Genomic DNA, 22688 nt, shown 5'->3' on the forward strand with positions numbered 1-22688 from the left:
GTTATAACGCGCTTCGCATCGTGTCATAACGCGCTTCGCATCGTGTTATAACGCGCTTCACATCGTGTTATAACGCGCTTCACATCGTGTCATAACGTGCTTTACATCGTGTCATAACGTGCTTCGCATCGTGTCATAACGCGCTTCGCATCGTGTCATAACGCGCTTCGCATCGTGTTAAAACGCGCTTCGCATCGTGTCATAACGCGATTCACATCGTGTCATAACTTGCTTTACATCTTGTTATAACGTGCTTCAAATCGTGTCATAACGCGCTTCGCATCGTGTCATAACGCGATCGTGTTATAACACGCTTCACATCGTGTTATAACGCGCTTCGCATCGTGTCAAACAGCGCTTCGCATCGTGTTATAACGTGCTTCGCATCGTGTTATAACGCGATTCACATCGTGTTATAACGCACTTCGCATCGTGTTATAACGAGATTCGCATCGTGTCATAACGCGCTTCACATCGTGTCATAACGTGCTTCACATCGTGTCATAACGTGCTTCACATCGTGTCATAAAGCGATTCGCATCGTGTCATAACGTGCTTCACATCGTGTCATAACGCACTTCGCATCGTGTCATATCGCGCTTCGCATCGTGTCAAACAGCGCTTCGCATCGTGTCATAACGCGCTTCGCATCGTGTTATAACGCACTTCGCATCGTGTCGTAACGCGCTTCGCATCGTGTCATAACGCGCTTCACATCGTGTCATAACGCACTTCGCATCGTGTTATAACGCGCTTCACATCGTGTTATAACGCACTTCGCATCGTGTTATAACGCGCTTCACATCGTGTTATAACGCGCTTCGCATCGTGTCATAACGCGATTCGCATCGTGTCATAACGTGCTTCACATCGTGTCATAACGCACTTCGCATCGTGTCATATAGCGCTTCGCATCGTGTCAAACAGCGCTTCGCATCGTGTCATAACGCGCTTCGCATCGTGTCAAACAGCGCTTCGCATCGTGTTATAACGCGCTTCACATCGTGTTATAACGCACTTCGCATCGTGTTATAACGCGCTTCACATCGTGTTATAACGCGCTTCGCATCGTGTCATAACGCGATTCGCATCGTGTCATAACGTGCTTCACATCGTGTCATAACGCACTTCGCATCGTGTCATATAGCGCTTCGCATCGTGTCAAACAGCGCTTCGCATCGTGTCATAACGCGCTTCGCATCGTGTCAAACAGCGCTTCGCATCGTGTCATAACGCGCTTCGCATCGTGTTATAACGCGATTCGCATCGTGTTATAACGCACTTCGCATCGTGTTATAACGAGATTCGCATCGTGTCATAACGCGCTTCACATCGTGTCATAACGTGCTTCACATCGTGTCATAACGTGCTTCACATCGTGTCATAACGCGATTCGCATCGTGTCATAACGCGCTTCGCATCGTGTCATAACGTGCTTCGCATCGTGTCGTAACGCACTTCGCATCGTGTCGTAACGCGCTTCGCATCGTGTCATAACGCGCTTCACATCGTGTCATAACGCACTTCGCATCGTGTTATAACGCGCTTCACATCGTGTTATAACGCACTTCGCATCGTGTTATGTCGCGCTTCACATCGTGTTATAACGTGCTTCACATCGTGTCATACAGCGCTCCGCATCGTGCTTCACATCGTGTCATAACGTGCTTCACATCGTGTTATAACGCGCTTCGCATCGTGTCATAACGCGTTTCGCATCGTGTCATAACGCGCTTCACATCGTGCTTCACATCGTGTCATAACGTGCTTCACATCGTGTTATAACGCGCTTCGCATCGTGTCATAACGTGCTTCGCATCTTGTCATACAGCGCTTCGCATCGTGTCATACAATGCTCCGCATCGTGTCATAACGCGCTTCACATCATGTTATAACGCGTTTCGCATCGTGTCATAACGCGCTTCACATCGTGCTTCACATCGTGTCATAACGTGCTTCACATCGTGTTATAAAGTGCTTCGCATCGTGTTATAACGCGCTTCGCATCGTGTCATAACGCGCTTCGCATCGTGTCATAACGCGCTTCGCATCGTGTTAGAACGCGCTTCACATCGTGTTATAACACGCTTCACATCGTGTCATAACGCGCTTCGCATCGTGTCATACAGCGCTTCGCATTGTGTCATAACGCGCTTCACATCGTGCTTCACATCGTGTCATAACGTGGTTCACATCGTGTTATAACGCGCTTCGCATCGTGTTATAACGCGCTTCGCATTATGTCATAACGCGCTTCACATCGTGCTTCACATCGTGTCATAACGTGCTTCACATTGTGTTATAACGCGCTTCGCATCGTGTCATAACGTGCTTCGCATCGTGTCATACAGCGCTTTGCATCGTGTCATAACGCGCTTCGCATCGTGTCATAACGCGCTTCGCATCGTGTTATAACGCGCTTCACATCGTGTTATAACGCGCTTCGCATCGTGTCATAACGTGCTTCACATCGTGTTATAACGCGCTTCGCATCGCGTTATAACGCACTTCGCATCATGTCATAACGTGCTTTACATAGTGTCATAACGCGTTTTGCATCGAGTCATAACGCGCTTCACATCGTGCTTCACATCGTGTCATAACGTGCTTCACATCGTGTCATAACGTGCTTCACATTGTGTTATAACGCGCTTCGCATCGTGTTATAACGCACTTCGCATCGTGTTATAACGCGCTTCACATCGTGTTATAACTCGCTTCGCCTCGTGTCATAACACGCTTCACATCGTGTCATAACGCGCTTCGCATCGTGTCATACAGCGCTTCGCATTGTGTCATAACGCGCTTCACATCGTGCTTCACATCGTGTCATAACGTGGTTCACATCGTGTTATAACGCGCTTCGCATTGTGTTATAACGCGCTTCGCATTATGTGATAACGCGCTTCACATCGTACTTCACATGGTGTCATAACGTGCTTCACATCGTGTTATAACGCGCTTCGCATCGTGTCATAACGTGCTTCGCATCGTGTCATACAGCGCTTTGCATCGTGTCATAACGCGCTTCGCATCGTGTCATAACGCGCTTCGCATCGTGTTATAACGCGCTTCACATCGTGTTATAACGCGCTTCGCATCGTGTCATAACGTGCTTCACATCGTGTTATAACGCGCTTCGCATCGCGTTATAACGCACTTCGCATCATGTCATAACGTGCTTTACATAGTGTCATAACGCGTTTTGCATCGTGTCATAACGCGCTTCACATCGTGCTTCACATCGTGTCATAACGTGCTTCACATCGTGTCATAACGTGCTTCACATTGTGTTATAACGCGCTTCGCATCGTGTTATAACGCACTTCGCATCGTGTTATAACGCGCTTCACATCGTGTTATAACTCGCTTCGCCTCGTGTCATAACACGATTCACATCGTGTCATAACGTGCTTTACATCGTGTTATAACGCGCTTCACATCGTGTCATAACGCGCTTCACATCGTGTCATAACGTGCTTTACATCGTGTCATAACGCGCTTCGCATCGTCTTATAACGCGCTTCACATCGTGTTATAACGCGCTTTGCATCGCGTCATAACGTGCGTCACATCGTGTCATAACGTGCTTCGCATCGTGTCATAACGTGCTTCGCATCGTGTCATAACGCGCTTCGCATCGTGTCATAACGCGCTTCGCATCGTGTCATAACGCGCTTCGCATCGTGTTATGTCGCGCTTCACATCGTGTTATAACGTGCTTCGCATCGTGTCATAACGTGCTTCACATCGTGTCATACAGCGCTCCGCATCGTGCTTCACATCGTGTCATAACGTGCTTCACATCGTGTTATAACGCGCTTCGCATCGTGTCATAACGCGTTTCGCATCGTGTCATAACGCGCTTCACATCGTGCTTCACATCGTGTCATAACGTGCTTCGCATCTTGTCATACAGCGCTTCGCATCGTGTCATACAATGCTCCGCATCGTGTCATAACGCGCTTCACATCATGTTATAACGCGTTTCGCATCGTGTCATAACGCGCTTCACATCGTGCTTCACATCGTGTCATAACGTGCTTCACATCGTGTTATAAAGTGCTTCGCATCGTGTTATAACGCGCTTCGCATCGTGTCATAACGCGCTTCGCATCGTGTCATAACGCGCTTCGCATCGTGTTAGAACGCGCTTCACATCGTGTTATAACACGCTTCACATCGTGTCCCAACGCGCTTCGCATCGTGTCATACAGCGCTTCGCATTGTGTCATAACGCGCTTCACATCGTGCTTCACATCGTGTCATAACGTGGTTCACATCGTGTTATAACGCGCTTCGCATCGTGTTATAACGCGCTTCGCATTATGTCATAACGCGCTTCACATCGTGCTTCACATCGTGTCATAACGTGCTTCACATTGTGTTATAACGCGCTTCGCATCGTGTCATAACGTGCTTCGCATCGTGTCATACAGCGCTTTGCATCGTGTCATAATGCGCTTCGCATCGTGTCATAACGCGCTTCGCATCGTGTTATAACGCGCTTCACATCGTGTTATAACGCGCTTCGCATCGTGTCATAACGTGCTTCACATCGTGTTATAACGCGCTTCGCATCGCGTTATAACGCACTTCGCATCATGTCATAACGTGCTTTACATAGTGTCATAACGCGTTTTGCATCGAGTCATAACGCGCTTCACATCGTGCTTCACATCGTGTCATAACGTGCTTCACATCGTGTCATAACGTGCTTCACATCGTGTTATAACGCGCTTCGCATCGCGTTATAACGCACTTCGCATCATGTCATAACGTGCTTTACATAGTGTCATAACGCGTTTTGCATCGTGTCATAACGCGCTTCACATCGTGCTTCACATCGTGTCATAACGTGCTTCACATCGTGTCATAACGTGCTTCACATTGTGTTATAACGCGCTTCGCATCGTGTTATAACGCACTTCGCATCGTGTTATAACGCGCTTCACATCGTGTTATAACTCGCTTCGCCTCGTGTCATAACACGATTCACATCGTGTCATAACGTGCTTTACATCGTGTTATAACGCGCTTCACATCGTGTCATAACGCGCTTCACATCGTGTCATAACGTGCTTTACATCGTGTCATAACGCGCTTCGCATCGTCTTATAACGCGCTTCACATCGTGTTATAACGCGCTTTGCATCGCGTCATAACGTGCGTCACATCGTGTCATAACGTGCTTCGCATCGTGTCATAACGTGCTTCGCATCGTGTCATAACGCGCTTCGCATCGTGTCATAACGCGCTTCGCATCGTGTCATAACGCGCTTCGCATCGTGTTATGTCGCGCTTCACATCGTGTTATAACGTGCTTCGCATCGTGTCATAACGTGCTTCACATCGTGTCATACAGCGCTCCGCATCGTGCTTCACATCGTGTCATAACGTGCTTCACATCGTGTTATAACGCGCTTCGCATCGTGTCATAACGCGTTTCGCATCGTGTCATAACGCGCTTCACATCGTGCTTCACATCGTGTCATAACGTGCTTCACATCGTGTTATAACGCGCTTCGCATCGTGTTATAACGCGCTTCGCATCGTGTCATAACGTGCTTCGCATCTTGTCATACAGCGCTTCGCATCGTGTCATACAATGCTCCGCATCGTGTCATAACGCGCTTCACATCATGTTATAACGCGTTTCGCATCGTGTCATAACGCGCTTCACATCGTGCTTCACATCGTGTCATAACGTGCTTCACATCGTGTTATAAAGTGCTTCGCATCGTGTTATAACGCGCTTCGCATCGTGTCATAACGCGCTTCGCATCGTGTCATAACGCGCTTCGCATCGTGTTAGAACGCGCTTCACATCGTGTTATAACACGCTTCACATCGTGTCATAACGCGCTTCGCATCGTGTCATACAGCGCTTCGCATTGTGTCATAACGCGCTTCACATCGTGCTTCACATCGTGTCATAACGTGGTTCACATCGTGTTATAACGCGCTTCGCATCGTGTTATAACGCGCTTCGCATTATGTCATAACGCGCTTCACATCGTGCTTCACATCGTGTCATAACGTGCTTCACATTGTGTTATAACGCGCTTCGCATCGTGTCATAACGTGCTTCGCATCGTGTCATACAGCGCTTTGCATCGTGTCATAATGCGCTTCGCATCGTGTCATAACGCGCTTCGCATCGTGTTATAACGCGCTTCACATCGTGTTATAACGCGCTTCGCATCGTGTCATAACGTGCTTCACATCGTGTTATAACGCGCTTCGCATCGCGTTATAACGCACTTCGCATCATGTCATAACGTGCTTTACATAGTGTCATAACGCGTTTTGCATCGAGTCATAACGCGCTTCACATCGTGCTTCACATCGTGTCATAACGTGCTTCACATCGTGTCATAACGTGCTTCACATTGTGTTATAACGCGCTTCGCATCGTGTTATAACGCACTTCGCATCGTGTTATAACGCGCTTCACATCGTGTTATAACTCGCTTCGCCTCGTGTCATAACACGCTTCACATCGTGTCATAACGCGCTTCGCATCGTGTCATACAGCGCTTCGCATTGTGTCATAACGCGCTTCACATCGTGCTTCACATCGTGTCATAACGTGGTTCACATCGTGTTATAACGCGCTTCGCATCGTGTTATAACGCGCTTCGCATTATGTCATAACGCGCTTCACATCGTACTTCACATGGTGTCATAACGTGCTTCACATCGTGTTATAACGCGCTTCGCATCGTGTCATAACGTGCTTCGCATCGTGTCATACAGCGCTTTGCATCGTGTCATAACGCGCTTCGCATCGTGTCATAACGCGCTTTGCATCGTGTTATAACGCGCTTCACATCGTGTTATAACGCGCTTCGCATCGTGTCATAACGTGCTTCACATCGTGTTATAACGCGCTTCGCATCGCGTTATAACGCACTTCGCATCATGTCATAACGTGCTTTACATAGTGTCATAACGCGTTTTGCATCGTGTCATAACGCGCTTCACATCGTGCTTCACATCGTGTCATAACGTGCTTCACATCGTGTCATAACGTGCTTCACATTGTGTTATAACGCGCTTCGCATCGTGTTATAACGCACTTCGCATCGTGTTATAACGCGCTTCACATCGTGTTATAACTCGCTTCGCCTCGTGTCATAACACGATTCACATCGTGTCATAACGTGCTTTACATCGTGTTATAACGCGCTTCACATCGTGTCATAACGCGCTTCACATCGTGTCATAACGTGCTTTACATCGTGTCATAACGCGCTTCGCATCGTCTTATAACGCGCTTCACATCGTGTTATAACGCGCTTTGCATCGCGTCATAACGTGCGTCACATCGTGTCATAACGTGCTTCGCATCGTGTCATAACGTGCTTCGCATCGTGTCATAACGCGCTTCGCATCGTGTCATAACGCGCTTCGCATCGTGTCATAACGCGCTTCGCATCGTGTTATGTCGCGCTTCACATCGTGTTATAACGTGCTTCGCATCGTGTCATAACGTGCTTCACATCGTGTCATACAGCGCTCCGCATCGTGCTTCACATCGTGTCATAACGTGCTTCACATCGTGTTATAACGCGCTTCGCATCGTGTCATAACGCGTTTCGCATCGTGTCATAACGCGCTTCACATCGTGCTTCACATCGTGTCATAACGTGCTTCACATCGTGTTATAACGCGCTTCGCATCGTGTTATAACGCGCTTCGCATCGTGTCATAACGTGCTTCGCATCTTGTCATACAGCGCTTCGCATCGTGTCATACAATGCTCCGCATCGTGTCATAACGCGCTTCACATCATGTTATAACGCGTTTCGCATCGTGTCATAACGCGCTTCACATCGTGCTTCACATCGTGTCATAACGTGCTTCACATCGTGTTATAAAGTGCTTCGCATCGTGTTATAACGCGCTTCGCATCGTGTCATAACGCGCTTCGCATCGTGTCATAACGCGCTTCGCATCGTGTTAGAACGCGCTTCACATCGTGTTATAACACGCTTCACATCGTGTCATAACGCGCTTCGCATCGTGTTTCACATCGTGTCATAACGTGGTTCACATCGTGTTATAACGCGCTTCGCATCGTGTTATAACGTGCTTCGCATCGTGTTATGTCGCGCTTCACATCATGTCATAACGCGCTTCACATCGTGCTTCACATCGTGTCATAACGTGGTTCACATCGTGTTATAACGCGCTTCGCATCGTGTTATAACGCGCTTCGCATTATGTCATAACGCGCTTCACATCGTGCTTCACATTGTGTCATAACGTGCTTCACATCGTGTTATAACGCGCTTCGCATCGTGTCATAACGTGCTTCGCATCGTGTCATACAGTGCTTCACATCGTGTCATAACGTGGTTCACATCGTGTTATAACGCGCTTCGCATCGTGTTATAACGCGCTTCGCATTATGTCATAACGCGCTTCACATCGTGCTTCACATCGTGTCATAACGTGCTTCACATCGTGTTATAACGCGCTTCGCATCGCGTTATAACGCACTTCGCATCATGTCATAACGTGCTTTACATAGTGTCATAACGCGCTTCGCATCGTGTCATAACGCGCTTCACATCGTGCTTCACATCGTGTCATAACGTGCTTCACATCGTGTTATAACGCGCTTCGCATCGTGTTATAACGCGCTTCGCATTGTGTCATAACGCGCTTCACATCGTGCTTCGCATCGTGTCATAACGCGATTCGCATCGTGTTATAACGTGCTTCACATCGTGTCATAACGTGCTTCACATCGTGTCAAACAGCGCGTCACATCGTGTCATAACGTGCTTCACATCGTGTCAAACAGCGCGTCACATCGTGTCATAACGCGCTTCGCATCGTGTCATAACGCGCTTCGCATCGTGTCATAACGCGCTTCGCATCGTGTTATGTCGCGCTTCACATCGTGTTATAACGTGCTTCGCATCGTGTCATAACGTGCTTCACATCGTGTTATAACGCGCTTCGCATCGTGTCATAACGCGTTTCGCATCGTGTCATAACGCGCTTCACATCGTGCTTCACATCGTGTCATAACGTGCTTCACATCGTGTTATAACGCGCTTCGCATCGTGTTATAACGCGCTTCGCATCGTGTCATAACGTGCTTCACATCGTGTCATACAGCGCTCCGCATCGTGTCATAACGCGTTTCGCATCGTGTCATAACGCGCTTCACATCATGCTTCACATCGTGTCATAACGTGCTTCACATCGTGTTATAACGCGCTTCGCATCGTGTTATAACGCACTTCGCATCATGACATAACGTGCTTTACATAGTGTCATAACGCGCTTCGCATCGTGTCATAACGCGCTTCACATCGTGCTTCACATCGTGTCATAACGTGCTTCACATCGTGTTATAACGCGCTTCGCATCGTGTTATAACGCGCTTCGCATTGTGTCATAACGCGCTTCACATCGTGCTTCGCATCGTGTCATAACGCGCTTCGCATCGTGTTATAACGTGCTTCACATCGTGTCATAACGTGCTTCACATCGTGTCAAACAGCGCGTCACATCGTGTCATAACGTGCTTCACATCGTGTCAAACAGCGCGTCACATCGTGTCATAACGCGCTTCGCATCGTGTCATAACGCGCTTCGCATCGTGTCATAACGCGCTTCGCATCGTGTTATGTCGCGCTTCACATCGTGTTATAACGTGCTTCGCATCGTGTCATAACGTGCTTCACATCGTGTTATAACGCGCTTCGCATCGTGTCATAACGCGTTTCGCATCGTGTCATAACGCGCTTCACATCGTGCTTCACATCGTGTCATAACGTGCTTCACATCGTGTTATAACGCGCTTCGCATCGTGTTATAACGCGCTTCGCATCGTGTCATAACGTGCTTCACATCGTGTCATACAGCGCTCCGCATCGTGTCATAACGCGTTTCGCATCGTGTCATAACGCGCTTCACATCATGCTTCACATCGTGTCATAACGTGCTTCACATCGTGTTATAACGCGCTTCGCATCGTGTTATAACGCGCTTCACATCGTGTCATAACGTGCTTCACATCGTGTTATAACGCGCTTCGCATCGTGTCATAACGCGTTTCGCATCGTGTCATAACGCGCTTCACATCATGCTTCACATCGTGTCATAACGTGCTTCACATCGTGTTATAACGCGCTTCGCATCGTGTTATAACGCGCTTCGCATCGTGTCATAACGTGCTTCGCATCTTGTCATACAGCGCTTCGCATCGTGTCATACAATGCTCCGCATCGTGTCATAACGCGCTTCACATCATGTTATAACGCGTTTCGCATCGTGTCATAACGCGCTTCACATCGTGCTTCACATCGTGTCATAACGTGCTTCACATCGTGTTATAAAGTGCTTCGCATCGTGTTATAACGCGCTTCGCATCGTGTCATAACGCGCTTCGCATCGTGTCATAACGCGCTTCGCATCGTGTTAGAACGCGCTTCACATCGTGTTATAACACGCTTCACATCGTGTCATAACGCGCTTCGCATCGTGTCATACAGCGCTTCGCATTGTGTCATAACGCGCTTCACATCGTGCTTCACATCGTGTCATAACGTGGTTCACATCGTGTTATAACGCGCTTCGCATCGTGTTATAACGCGCTTCGCATTATGTCATAACGCGCTTCACATCGTGCTTCACATCGTGTCATAACGTGCTTCACATTGTGTTATAACGCGCTTCGCATCGTGTTATAACGTGCTTCGCATCGTGTCATACAGCGCTTTGCATCGTGTCATAACGCGCTTCGCATCGTGTCATAACGCGCTTCGCATCGTGTTATAACGCGCTTCACATCGTGTTATAACGCGCTTCACATCGTGTTATAACGCGCTTCGCATCGTGTCATAACGTGCTTCACATCGTGTTATAACGCGCTTCGCATCGCGTTATAACGCACTTCGCATCATGTCATAACGTGCTTTACATAGTGTCATAACGCGTTTTGCATCGTGTCATAACGCGCTTCACATCGTGCTTCACATCGTGTCATAACGTGCTTCACATTGTGTTATAACGCGCTTCGCATCGTGTTATAACGCACTTCGCATCGTGTTATAACGCGCTTCACATCGTGTTATAACTCGCTTCGCCTCGTGTCATAACACGCTTCACATCGTGTCATAACGCGCTTCGCATCGTGTCATACAGCGCTTCGCATTGTGTCATAACGCGCTTCACATCGTGCTTCACATCGTGTCATAACGTGGTTCACATCGTGTTATAACGCGCTTCGCATCGTGTTATAACGCGCTTCGCATTATGTCATAACGCGCTTCACATCGTACTTCACATCGTGTCATAACGTGCTTCACATCGTGTTATAACGCGCTTCGCATCGTGTCATAACGTGCTTCGCATCGTGTCATACAGCGCTTTGCATCGTGTCATAACGCGCTTCACATCGTGTTATAACGCGCTTCGCATCGTGTTATAACGTGCTTCGCATCGTGTTATGTCGCGCTTCACATCGTGTCATAACGCGCTTCACATCGTGCTTCACATCGTGTCATAACGTGGTTCACATCGTGTTATAACGCGCTTCGCATCGTGTTATAACGCGCTTCGCATTATGTCATAACGCGCTTCACATCGTGCTTCACATCGTGTCATAACGTGCTTCACATCGTGTTATAACGCGCTTCGCATCGTGTCATAACGTGCTTCGCATCGTGTCATACAGCGCTTTGCATCGTGTCATAACGCGCTTCGCATCGTGTCATAACGCGCTTCGCATCGTGTTATAACGCGCTTCACATCGTGTTATAACGCGCTTCGCATCGTGTCATAACGTGCTTCACATCGTGTTATAACGCGCTTCGCATCGCGTTATAACGCACTTCGCATCATGTCATAACGTGCTTTACATAGTGTCATAACGCGCTTCGCATCGTGTCATAACGCGCTTCACATCGTGCTTCACATCGTGTCATAACGTGCTTCACATCGTGTTATAACGCGCTTCGCATCGTGTTATAACGCGCTTCGCATTGTGTCATAACGCGCTTCACATCGTGCTTCGCATCGTGTCATAACGCGCTTCGCATCGTGTTATAACGTGCTTCACATCGTGTCATAACGTGCTTCACATCGTGTCAAACAGCGCGTCACATCGTGTCATAACGTGCTTCACATCGTGTCAAACAGCGCGTCACATCGTGTCATAACGCGCTTCGCATCGTGTCATAACGCGCTTCGCATCGTGTCAGAACGCGCTTCGCATCGTGTTATGTCGCGCTTCACATCGTGTTATAACGTGCTTCACATCGTGTTATAACGCGCTTCGCATCGTGTCATAACGTGCTTCACATCGTGTTATAACGCGCTTCGCATCGCGTTATAACGCACTTCGCATCATGTCATAACGTGCTTTACATAGTGTCATAACGCGTTTTGCATCGTGTCATAACGCGCTTCACATCGTGCTTCACATCGTGTCATAACGTGCTTCACATCGTGTCATAACGTGCTTCACATTGTGTTATAACGCGCTTCGCATCGTGTTATAACGCACTTCGCATCGTGTTATAACGCGCTTCACATCGTGTTATAACTCGCTTCGCCTCGTGTCATAACACGCTTCACATCGTGTCATAACGCGCTTCGCATCGTGTCATACAGCGCTTCGCATTGTGTCATAACGCGCTTCACATCGTGCTTCACATCGTGTCATAACGTGCTTCACATTGTGTTATAACGCGCTTCGCATCGTGTTATAACGCACTTCGCATTGTGTCATAACGCGCTTCACATCATGCTTCACATCGTGTCATAACGTGCTTCACATCGTGTTATAACGCGCTTCGCATCGTGTTATAACGCGCTTCGCATCGTGTCATAACGTGCTTCGCATCTTGTCATACAGCGCTTCGCATCGTGTCATACAATGCTCCGCATCGTGTCATAACGCGCTTCACATCATGTTATAACGCGTTTCGCATCGTGTCATAACGCGCTTCACATCGTGCTTCACATCGTGTCATAACGTGCTTCACATCGTGTTATAAAGTGCTTCGAATCGTGTTATAACGCGCTTCGCATCGTGTCATAACGCGCTTCGCATCGTGTCATAACGCACTTCGCATCGTGTTAGAACGCGCTTCACATCGTGTTATAACACGCTTCACATCGTGTCATACAGCGCTCCGCATCGTGTCATAACGCGTTTCGCATCGTGTCATAACGCACTTCGCATCGTGTTAGAACGCGCTTCACATCGTGTCATAACGCGCTTCACATCGTGTCATACAGCGCTCCGCATCGTGTCATAACGCGTTTCGCATCGTGTCATAACGCGCTTCACATCATGCTTCACATCGTGTCATAACGTGCTTCACATCGTGTTATAACGCGCTTCGCATCGTGTTATAACGCACTTCGCATCATGTCATAACGTGCTTTACATAGTGTCATAACGCGCTTCGCATCGTGTCATAACGCGCTTCACATCGTGCTTCACATCGTGTCATAACGTGCTTCACATCGTGTTATAACGCGCTTCGCATCGTGTTATAACGCGCTTCGCATTGTGTCATAACGCGCTTCACATCGTGCTTCGCATCGTGTCATAACGCGCTTCGCATCGTGTCATAACGCGCTTCGCATCGTGTTATGTCGCGCTTCACATCGTGTTATAACGTGCTTCGCATCGTGTCATAACGTGCTTCACATCGTGTTATAACTCGCTTCGCATCGTGTCATAACGCGTTTCGCATCGTGTCATAACGCGCTTCACATCGTGCTTCACATCGTGTCATAACGTGCTTCACATCGTGTTATAACGCGCTTCGCATCGTGTTATAACGCGCTTCGCATCGTGTCATAACGTGCTTCACATCGTGTCATACAGCGCTCCGCATCGTGTCATAACGCGTTTCGCATCGTGTCATAACGCGCTTCACATCATGCTTCACATCGTGTCATAACGTGCTTCACATCGTGTTATAACGCGCTTCGCATCGTGTCATAACGCGTTTCGCATCGTGTCATAACGCGCTTCACATCGTGCTTCACATCGTGTCATAACGTGCTTCACATCGTGTTATAACGCGCTTCGCATCGTGTTATAACGCGCTTCGCATCGTGTCATAACGTGCTTCACATCGTGTCATACAGCGCTCCGCATCGTGTCATAACGCGTTTCGCATCGTGTCATAACGCGCTTCACATCATGCTTCACATCGTGTCATAACGTGCTTCACATCGTGTTATAACGCGCTTCGCATCGTGTTATAACGCGCTTCACATCGTGTCATAACGTGCTTCACATCGTGTTATAACGCGCTTCGCATCGTGTCATAACGCGTTTCGCATCGTGTCATAACGCGCTTCACATCATGCTTCACATCGTGTCATAACGTGCTTCACATCGTGTTATAACGCGCTTCGCATCGTGTTATAACACGCTTCGCATCGTGTCATAACGTGCTTCGCATCTTGTCATACAGCGCTTCGCATCGTGTCATACAATGCTCCGCATCGTGTCATAACGCGCTTCACATCATGTTATAACGCGTTTCGCATCGTGTCATAACGCGCTTCACATCGTGCTTCACATCGTGTCATAACGTGCTTCACATCGTGTTATAAAGTGCTTCGCATCGTGTTATAACGCGCTTCGCATCGTGTCATAACGCGCTTCGCATCGTGTCATAACGCGCTTCGCATCGTGTTAGAACGCGCTTCACATCGTGTTATAACACGCTTCACATCGTGTCATAACGCGCTTCGCATCGTGTCATACAGCGCTTCGCATTGTGTCATAACGCGCTTCACATCGTGCTTCACATCGTGTCATAACGTGGTTCACATCGTGTTATAACGCGCTTCGCATCGTGTTATAACGCGCTTCGCATTATGTCATAACGCGCTTCACATCGTGCTTCACATCGTGTCATAACGTGCTTCACATTGTGTTATAACGCGCTTCGCATCGTGTTATAACGTGCTTCGCATCGTGTCATACAGCGCTTTGCATCGTGTCATAACGCGCTTCGCATCGTGTCATAACGCGCTTCGCATCGTGTTATAACGCGCTTCACATCGTGTTATAACGCGCTTCACATCGTGTTATAACGCGCTTCGCATCGTGTCATAACGTGCTTCACATCGTGTTATAACGCGCTTCGCATCGCGTTATAACGCTCTTCGCATCATGTCATAACGTGCTTTACATAGTGTCATAACGCGTTTTGCATCGTGTCATAACGCGCTTCACATCGTGCTTCACATCGTGTCATAACGTGCTTCACATCGTGTCATAACGTGCTTCACATTGTGTTATAACGCGCTTCGCATCGTGTTATAACGCACTTCGCATCGTGTTATAACGCGCTTCACATCGTGTTATAACTCGCTTCGCCTCGTGTCATAACACGCTTCACATCGTGTCATAACGCGCTTAGCATCGTGTCATAACGCGCTTCACATCGTGCTTCACATCGTGTCATAACGTGGTTCACATCGTGTTATAACGCGCTTCGCATCGTGTTATAACGCGCTTCGCATTATGTCATAACGCGCTTCACATCGTACTTCACATCGTGTCATAACGTGCTTCACATCGTGTTATAACGCGCTTCGCATCGTGTCATAACGTGCTTCGCATCGTGTCATACAGCGCTTTGCATCGTGTCATAACGCGCTTCACATCGTGTTATAACGCGCTTCGCATCGTGTTATAACGTGCTTCGCATCGTGTTATGTCGCGCTTCACATCGTGTCATAACGCGCTTCACATCGTGCTTCACATCGTGTCATAACGTGGTTCACATCGTGTTATAACGCGCTTCGTATCGTGTTATAACGCGCTTCGCATTATGTCATAACGCGCTTCACATCGTGCTTCACATCGTGTCATAACGTGCTTCACATCGTGTTATAACGCGCTTCGCATCGTGTCATAACGTGCTTCGCATCGTGTCATACAGCGCTTTGCATCGTGTCATAACGCGCTTCGCATCGTGTCATAACGCGCTTCGCATCGTGTTATAACGCGCTTCACATCGTGTTATAACGCGCTTAGCATCGTGTCATAACGTGCTTCACATCGTGTTATAACGCGCTTCGCATCGCGTTATAACGCACTTCGCATCATGTCATAACGTGCTTTACATAGTGTCATAACGCGCTTCGCATCGTGTCATAACGCGCTTCACATCGTGCTTCACATCGTGTCATAACGTGCTTCACATCGTGTTATAACGCGCTTCGCATCGTGTCATAACGCGCTTCACATCGTGCTTCGCATCGTGTCATAACGCGCTTCGCATCGTGTTATAACGTGCTTCACATCGTGTCATAACGTGCTTCACATCGTGTCAAACAGCGCGTCACATCGTGTCATAACGTGCTTCACATCGTGTCAAACAGCGCGTCACATCGTGTCATAACGCGCTTCGCATCGTGTCATAACGCGCTTCGCATCGTGTCATAACGCGCTTCGCATCGTGTTATGTCGCGCTTCACATCGTGTTATAACGTGCTTCACATCGTGTTATAACGCGCTTCGCATCGTGTCATAACGTGCTTCACATCGTGTTATAACGCGCTTCGCATCGCCTTATAACGCACTTCGCATCATGTCATAACGTGCTTTACATAGTGTCATAACGCGTTTTGCATCGTGTCATAACGCGCTTCACATCGTGCTTCACATCGTGTCATAACGTGCTTCACATCGTGTCATAACGTGCTTCACATTGTGTTATAACGCGCTTCGCATCGTGTTATAACGCACTTCGCATCGTGTTATAACGCGCTTCACATCGTGTTATAACTCGCTTCGCCTCGTGTCATAACACGCTTCACATCGTGTCATAACGCGCTTCGCATCGTGTCATACAGCGCTTCGCATTGTGTCATAACGCGCTTCACATCTTGCTTCACATCGTGTCATAACGTGGTTCACATCGTGTTATAACGCGCTTCGCATCGTGTTATAACGCGCTTCGCATTATGTCATAACGCGCTTCACATCGTACTCCACATCGTGTCATAACGTGCTTCACATCGTGTTATAACGCGCTTCGCATCGTTTCATAACGTGCTTCGCATCGTGTCATACAGCGCTTTGCATCGTGTCATAACGCGCTTCACATCGTGTTATAACGCGCTTCGCATCGTGTTATAACGTGCTTCGCATCGTGTTATGTCGCGCTTCACATCGTGTCATAACGCGCTTCACATCGTGCTTCACATCGTGTCATAACGTGGTTCACATCGTGTTATAACGCGCTTCGCATCGTGTTATAACGCGCTTCGCATTATGTCATAACGCGCTTCACATCGTGCTTCACATCGTGTCTTAACGTGCTTCACATCGTGTTATAACGCGCTTCGCATCGTGTCATAACGTGCTTCGCATCGTGTCATACAGCGCTTTGCATCGTGTCATAACGCGCTTCGCATCGTGTCATAACGCGCTTCGCATCGTGTTATAACGCGCTTCACATCGTGTTATAACGCGCTTCGCATCGTGTCATAACGTGCTTCACATCGTGTTATAACGCGCTTCGCATCGCGTTATAACGCACTTCGCATCATGTCATAACGTGCTTTACATAGTGTCATAACGCGCTTCGCATCGTGTCATAACGCGCTTCACATCGTGCTTCACATCGTGTCATAACGTGCTTCACATCGTGTTATAACGCGCTTCGCATCGTGTTATAACGCGCTTCGCATTGTGTCATAACGCGCTTCACATCGTGCTTCGCATCGTGTCATAACGCGCTTCGCATCGTGTTATAACGTGCTTCACATCGTGTCATAACGTGCTTCACATCGTGTCAAACAGCGCGTCACATCGTGTCATAACGTGCTTCACATCGTGTCAAACAGCGCGTCACATCGTGTCATAACGCGCTTCGCATCGTGTCATAACGCGCTTCGCATCGTGTCATAACGCGCTTCGCATCGTGTTATGTCGCGCTTCACATCGTGTTATAACGTGCTTCACATCGTGTTATAACGCGTTTCGCATCGTGTCATAACGCGTTTCGCATCGTGTCATAACGCGCTTCACATCGTGCTTCACATCGTGTCATAACGTGCTTCACATCGTGTTATAACGCGCTTCGCATCGTGTTATAACGCGCTTCGCATCGTGTCATAACGTGCTTCACATCGTGTCATACAGCTCTCCGCATCGTGCTTCACATCGTGTCATAACGTGCTTCACATCGTGTTATAACGCGCTTCGCATCGTGTCATAACGCGTTTCGCATCGTGTCATAACGCGCTTCACATCGTGTTACAAAGTGCTTCGCATCGTGTTATAACGCGCTTCGCATTGTGTCATAACACGCTTCACATCGTGCTTCACATCGTGTCATAACGTGGTTCACATCGTGTTATAACGCGCTTCGCATCGTGTTATAACGCGCTTCGCATTATGTCATAACGCGCTTCACATCGTGCTTCACATCGTGTCATAACGTGCTTCACATCGTGTTATAACGCGCTTCGCATCGTGTCATAACGTGCTTCGCATCGTGTCATACAGCGCTTTGCATCGTGTCATAACGCGCTTCGCATCGTGTCATAACGCGCTTCGCATCGTGTTATAACGCGCTTCACATCGTGTTATAACGCGCTTCGCATCGTGTCATAACGTGCTTTACATAGTGTCATAACGCGCTTCGCATCGTGTCATAACGCGCTTCACATCGTGCTTCACATCGTGTCATAACGTGCTTCACATCGTGTTATAACGCGCTTCGCATCGTGTTATAACGCGCTTCGCATTGTGTCATAACGCGCTTCACATCGTGCTTCGCATCGTGTCATAACGCGATTCGCATCGTGTTATAACGTGCTTCACATCGTGTCATAACGCGCTTCGAATCTTATCATAACGCGCTTCGCATCGTATTATAACGCGCTTCACATCGTGTTATAACGCTTTTCGCATCGCGTTATAACGCGCTTCGCATCGCGTTATAACGCGCTTCGCATCGTGTCATAACGCGCTTCGCATCGTGTTATAACGCGTTTTGCATCGTGTCATAACGCGCTTCACATCGTGCTTCACATCGTGTCATAACGTGCTTCACATCGTGTCATAACGTGCTTCACATTGTGTTATAACGCGCTTCGCATCGTGTTATAACGCACTTCGCATCGTGTTATAACGCGCTTCACATCGTGTTATAACTCGCTTTGCATCGTGTCATAAAACGATTAACATCGTGTCATAACGTGCTTTACATCGTGTTATAACGCGCTTCACATCGTGTCATAACGCGCTTCACATCGTGTCATAACGTGCTTTACATCGTGTCATAACGCGCTTCGCATCGTGTCATAACGCGCTGCGCATCGTGTTATGTCGCGCTTCACATCGTGTCATAACGCGCTTCGCATCGTGTCATAACGCGCTGCGCATCGTGTCATAACGCGATTCGCATCGTGTCATAACGCGCTTCACATCGTGTCATAACGCGCTTCACATCGTGTCATAACGCGCTTCACATCGTGTTATAACGCGCTTCGCATCGTGTCATAACATGCTTCACATCATATCATAACGCACTTCGCATTGTGTTATAACGCGCTTCACATCGTGTTATAACGCGCTTCGCATCGTGTCATAACGCACTTCGCATCGTGTTATAACGCGCTTCACATCGTGTTATAACGCGATTCGCATCGTGTCATAACGTGCTTCACATCGTGTTATAACGCACTTCGCATCGTGTTATAACACGCTTCTCATCGTGTTATAACGCGCTTCGCATCGCGTTATAACGTGCTTCGCATCGTGTCATAACGTGCTTCACATCGTGTTATAACGCGCTTCGCATCGTGTCATAACGCGTTTCGCATCGTGTCATAACGTGCTTCACATCGTGTTATAACGCGCTTCGCATCGTGTCATAACGCGTTTCGCATCGTGTCATAACGCGCTTCACATCGTGCTTCACATCGTGTCATAACGTGCTTCACATCGTGTTATAACGCGCTTCGCATCGTGTTATAACGCGCTTCGCATCGTGTCATAACGTGCTTCGCATCTTGTCATACAGCGCTTCGCATCGTGTCATACAATGCTCCGCATCGTGTCATAACGTGCTTCACATCGTGTCATACAGCGCTTCGCATCGTGTCATACAATGCTTCACATCGTGTCATAACGTGCTTCACATCGTGTTATAACGCGCTTCACATCGTGTTATAACGCGCTTCGCATCGTTTCATAACGCGTTTCGCATCGTGTCATAACGCGCTTCACATCGTGTTATAAAGTGCTTCGCATCGTGTTATAACGCGCTTCGCATCGTGTCATAACGCGCTTCGCATCGTGTCATAACGCGCTTCGCATCGTGTTAGAACGCGCTTCACATCGTGTTATAACACGCTTCACATCGTGTCATAACGCGCTTCGCATCGTGTCATACAGCGCTTCGCATTGTGTTATAACGCGCTTCGCATCGTGTCATAACGTGCTTCACATCGTGTTATAACGCGCTTCGCATCGCCTTATAACGCACTTCGCATCATGTCATAACGTGCTTTACATAGTGTCATAACGCGTTTTGCATCGTGTCATAACGCGCTTCACATCGTGCTTCACATCGTGTCATAACGTGCTTCACATCGTGTCATAACGTGCTTCACATTGTGTTATAACGCGCTTCGCATCGTGTTATAACGCACTTCGCATCGTGTTATAACGCGCTTCACATCGTGTTATAACTCGCTTCGCCTCGTGTCATAACACGCTTCACATCGTGTCATAACGCGCTTCGCATCGTGTCATACAGCGCTTCGCATTGTGTCATAACGCGCTTCACATCTTGCTTCACATCGTGTCATAACGTGGTTCACATCGTGTTATAACGCGCTTCGCATCGTGTTATAACGCGCTTCGCATTATGTCATAACGCGCTTCACATCGTACTCCACATCGTGTCATAACGTGCTTCACATCGTGTTATAACGCGCTTCGCATCGTTTCATAACGTGCTTCGCATCGTGTCATACAGCGCTTTGCATCGTGTCATAACGCGCTTCACATCGTGTTATAACGCGCTTCGCATCGTGTTATAACGTGCTTCGCATCGTGTTATGTCGCGCTTCACATCGTGTCATAACGCGCTTCACATCGTGCTTCACATCGTGTCATAACGTGGTTCACATCGTGTTATAACGCGCTTCGCATCGTGTTATAACGCGCTTCGCATTATGTCATAACGCGCTTCACATCGTGCTTCACATCGTGTCTTAACGTGCTTCACATCGTGTTATAACGCGCTTCGCATCGTGTCATAACGTGCTTCGCATCGTGTCATACAGCGCTTTGCATCGTGTCATAACGCGCTTCGCATCGTGTCATAACGCGCTTCGCATCGTGTTATAACGCGCTTCACATCGTGTTATAACGCGCTTCGCATCGTGTCATAACGTGCTTCACATCGTGTTATAACGCGCTTCGCATCGCGTTATAACGCACTTCGCATCATGTCATAACGTGCTTTACATAGTGTCATAACGCGCTTCGCATCGTGTCATAACGCGCTTCACATCGTGCTTCACATCGTGTCATAACGTGCTTCACATCGTGTTATAACGCGCTTCGCATCGTGTTATAACGCGCTTCGCATTGTGTCATAACGCGCTTCACATCGTGCTTCGCATCGTGTCATAACGCGCTTCGCATCGTGTTATAACGTGCTTCACATCGTGTCATAACGTGCTTCACATCGTGTCAAACAGCGCGTCACATCGTGTCATAACGTGCTTCACATCGTGTCAAACAGCGCGTCACATCGTGTCATAACGCGCTTCGCATCGTGTCATAACGCGCTTCGCATCGTGTCATAACGCGCTTCGCATCGTGTTATGTCGCGCTTCACATCGTGTTATAACGTGCTTCACATCGTGTTATAACGCGTTTCGCATCGTGTCATAACGCGTTTCGCATCGTGTCATAACGCGCTTCACATCGTGCTTCACATCGTGTCATAACGTGCTTCACATCGTGTTATAACGCGCTTCGCATCGTGTTATAACGCGCTTCGCATCGTGTCATAACGTGCTTCACATCGTGTCATACAGCTCTCCGCATCGTGCTTCACATCGTGTCATAACGTGCTTCACATCGTGTTATAACGCGCTTCGCATCGTGTCATAACGCGTTTCGCATCGTGTCATAACGCGCTTCACATCGTGTTACAAAGTGCTTCGCATCGTGTTATAACGCGCTTCGCATTGTGTCATAACACGCTTCACATCGTGCTTCACATCGTGTCATAACGTGGTTCACATCGTGTTATAACGCGCTTCGCATCGTGTTATAACGCGCTTCGCATTATGTCATAACGCGCTTCACATCGTGCTTCACATCGTGTCATAACGTGCTTCACATCGTGTTATAACGCGCTTCGCATCGTGTCATAACGTGCTTCGCATCGTGTCATACAGCGCTTTGCATCGTGTCATAACGCGCTTCGCATCGTGTCATAACGCGCTTCGCATCGTGTTATAACGCGCTTCACATCGTGTTATAACGCGCTTCGCATCGTGTCATAACGTGCTTTACATAGTGTCATAACGCGCTTCGCATCGTGTCATAACGCGCTTCACATCGTGCTTCACATCGTGTCATAACGTGCTTCACATCGTGTTATAACGCGCTTCGCATCGTGTTATAACGCGCTTCGCATTGT

General features: G+C 48.3%; 1 protein-coding gene across 1 annotated transcript in view; it reads left to right on the forward strand.

Moving 5' to 3' along the window:
- Positions 1-22688, forward strand: part of cemip (cell migration inducing hyaluronidase 1) — a 138318-nt gene that overhangs the window by 36298 nt on the left and 79332 nt on the right. The gene's annotated exons all lie outside the window — the stretch shown is intronic.

This window comes from Eucyclogobius newberryi, unplaced genomic scaffold (genome assembly GCF_026437365.1).
Source record: "Eucyclogobius newberryi isolate DKJ021-1_F unplaced genomic scaffold, fEucNew1.0.hap1 SCAF_5, whole genome shotgun sequence".
NCBI classification, from domain to species: Eukaryota; Metazoa; Chordata; class Actinopteri; order Gobiiformes; family Gobiidae; genus Eucyclogobius; species Eucyclogobius newberryi.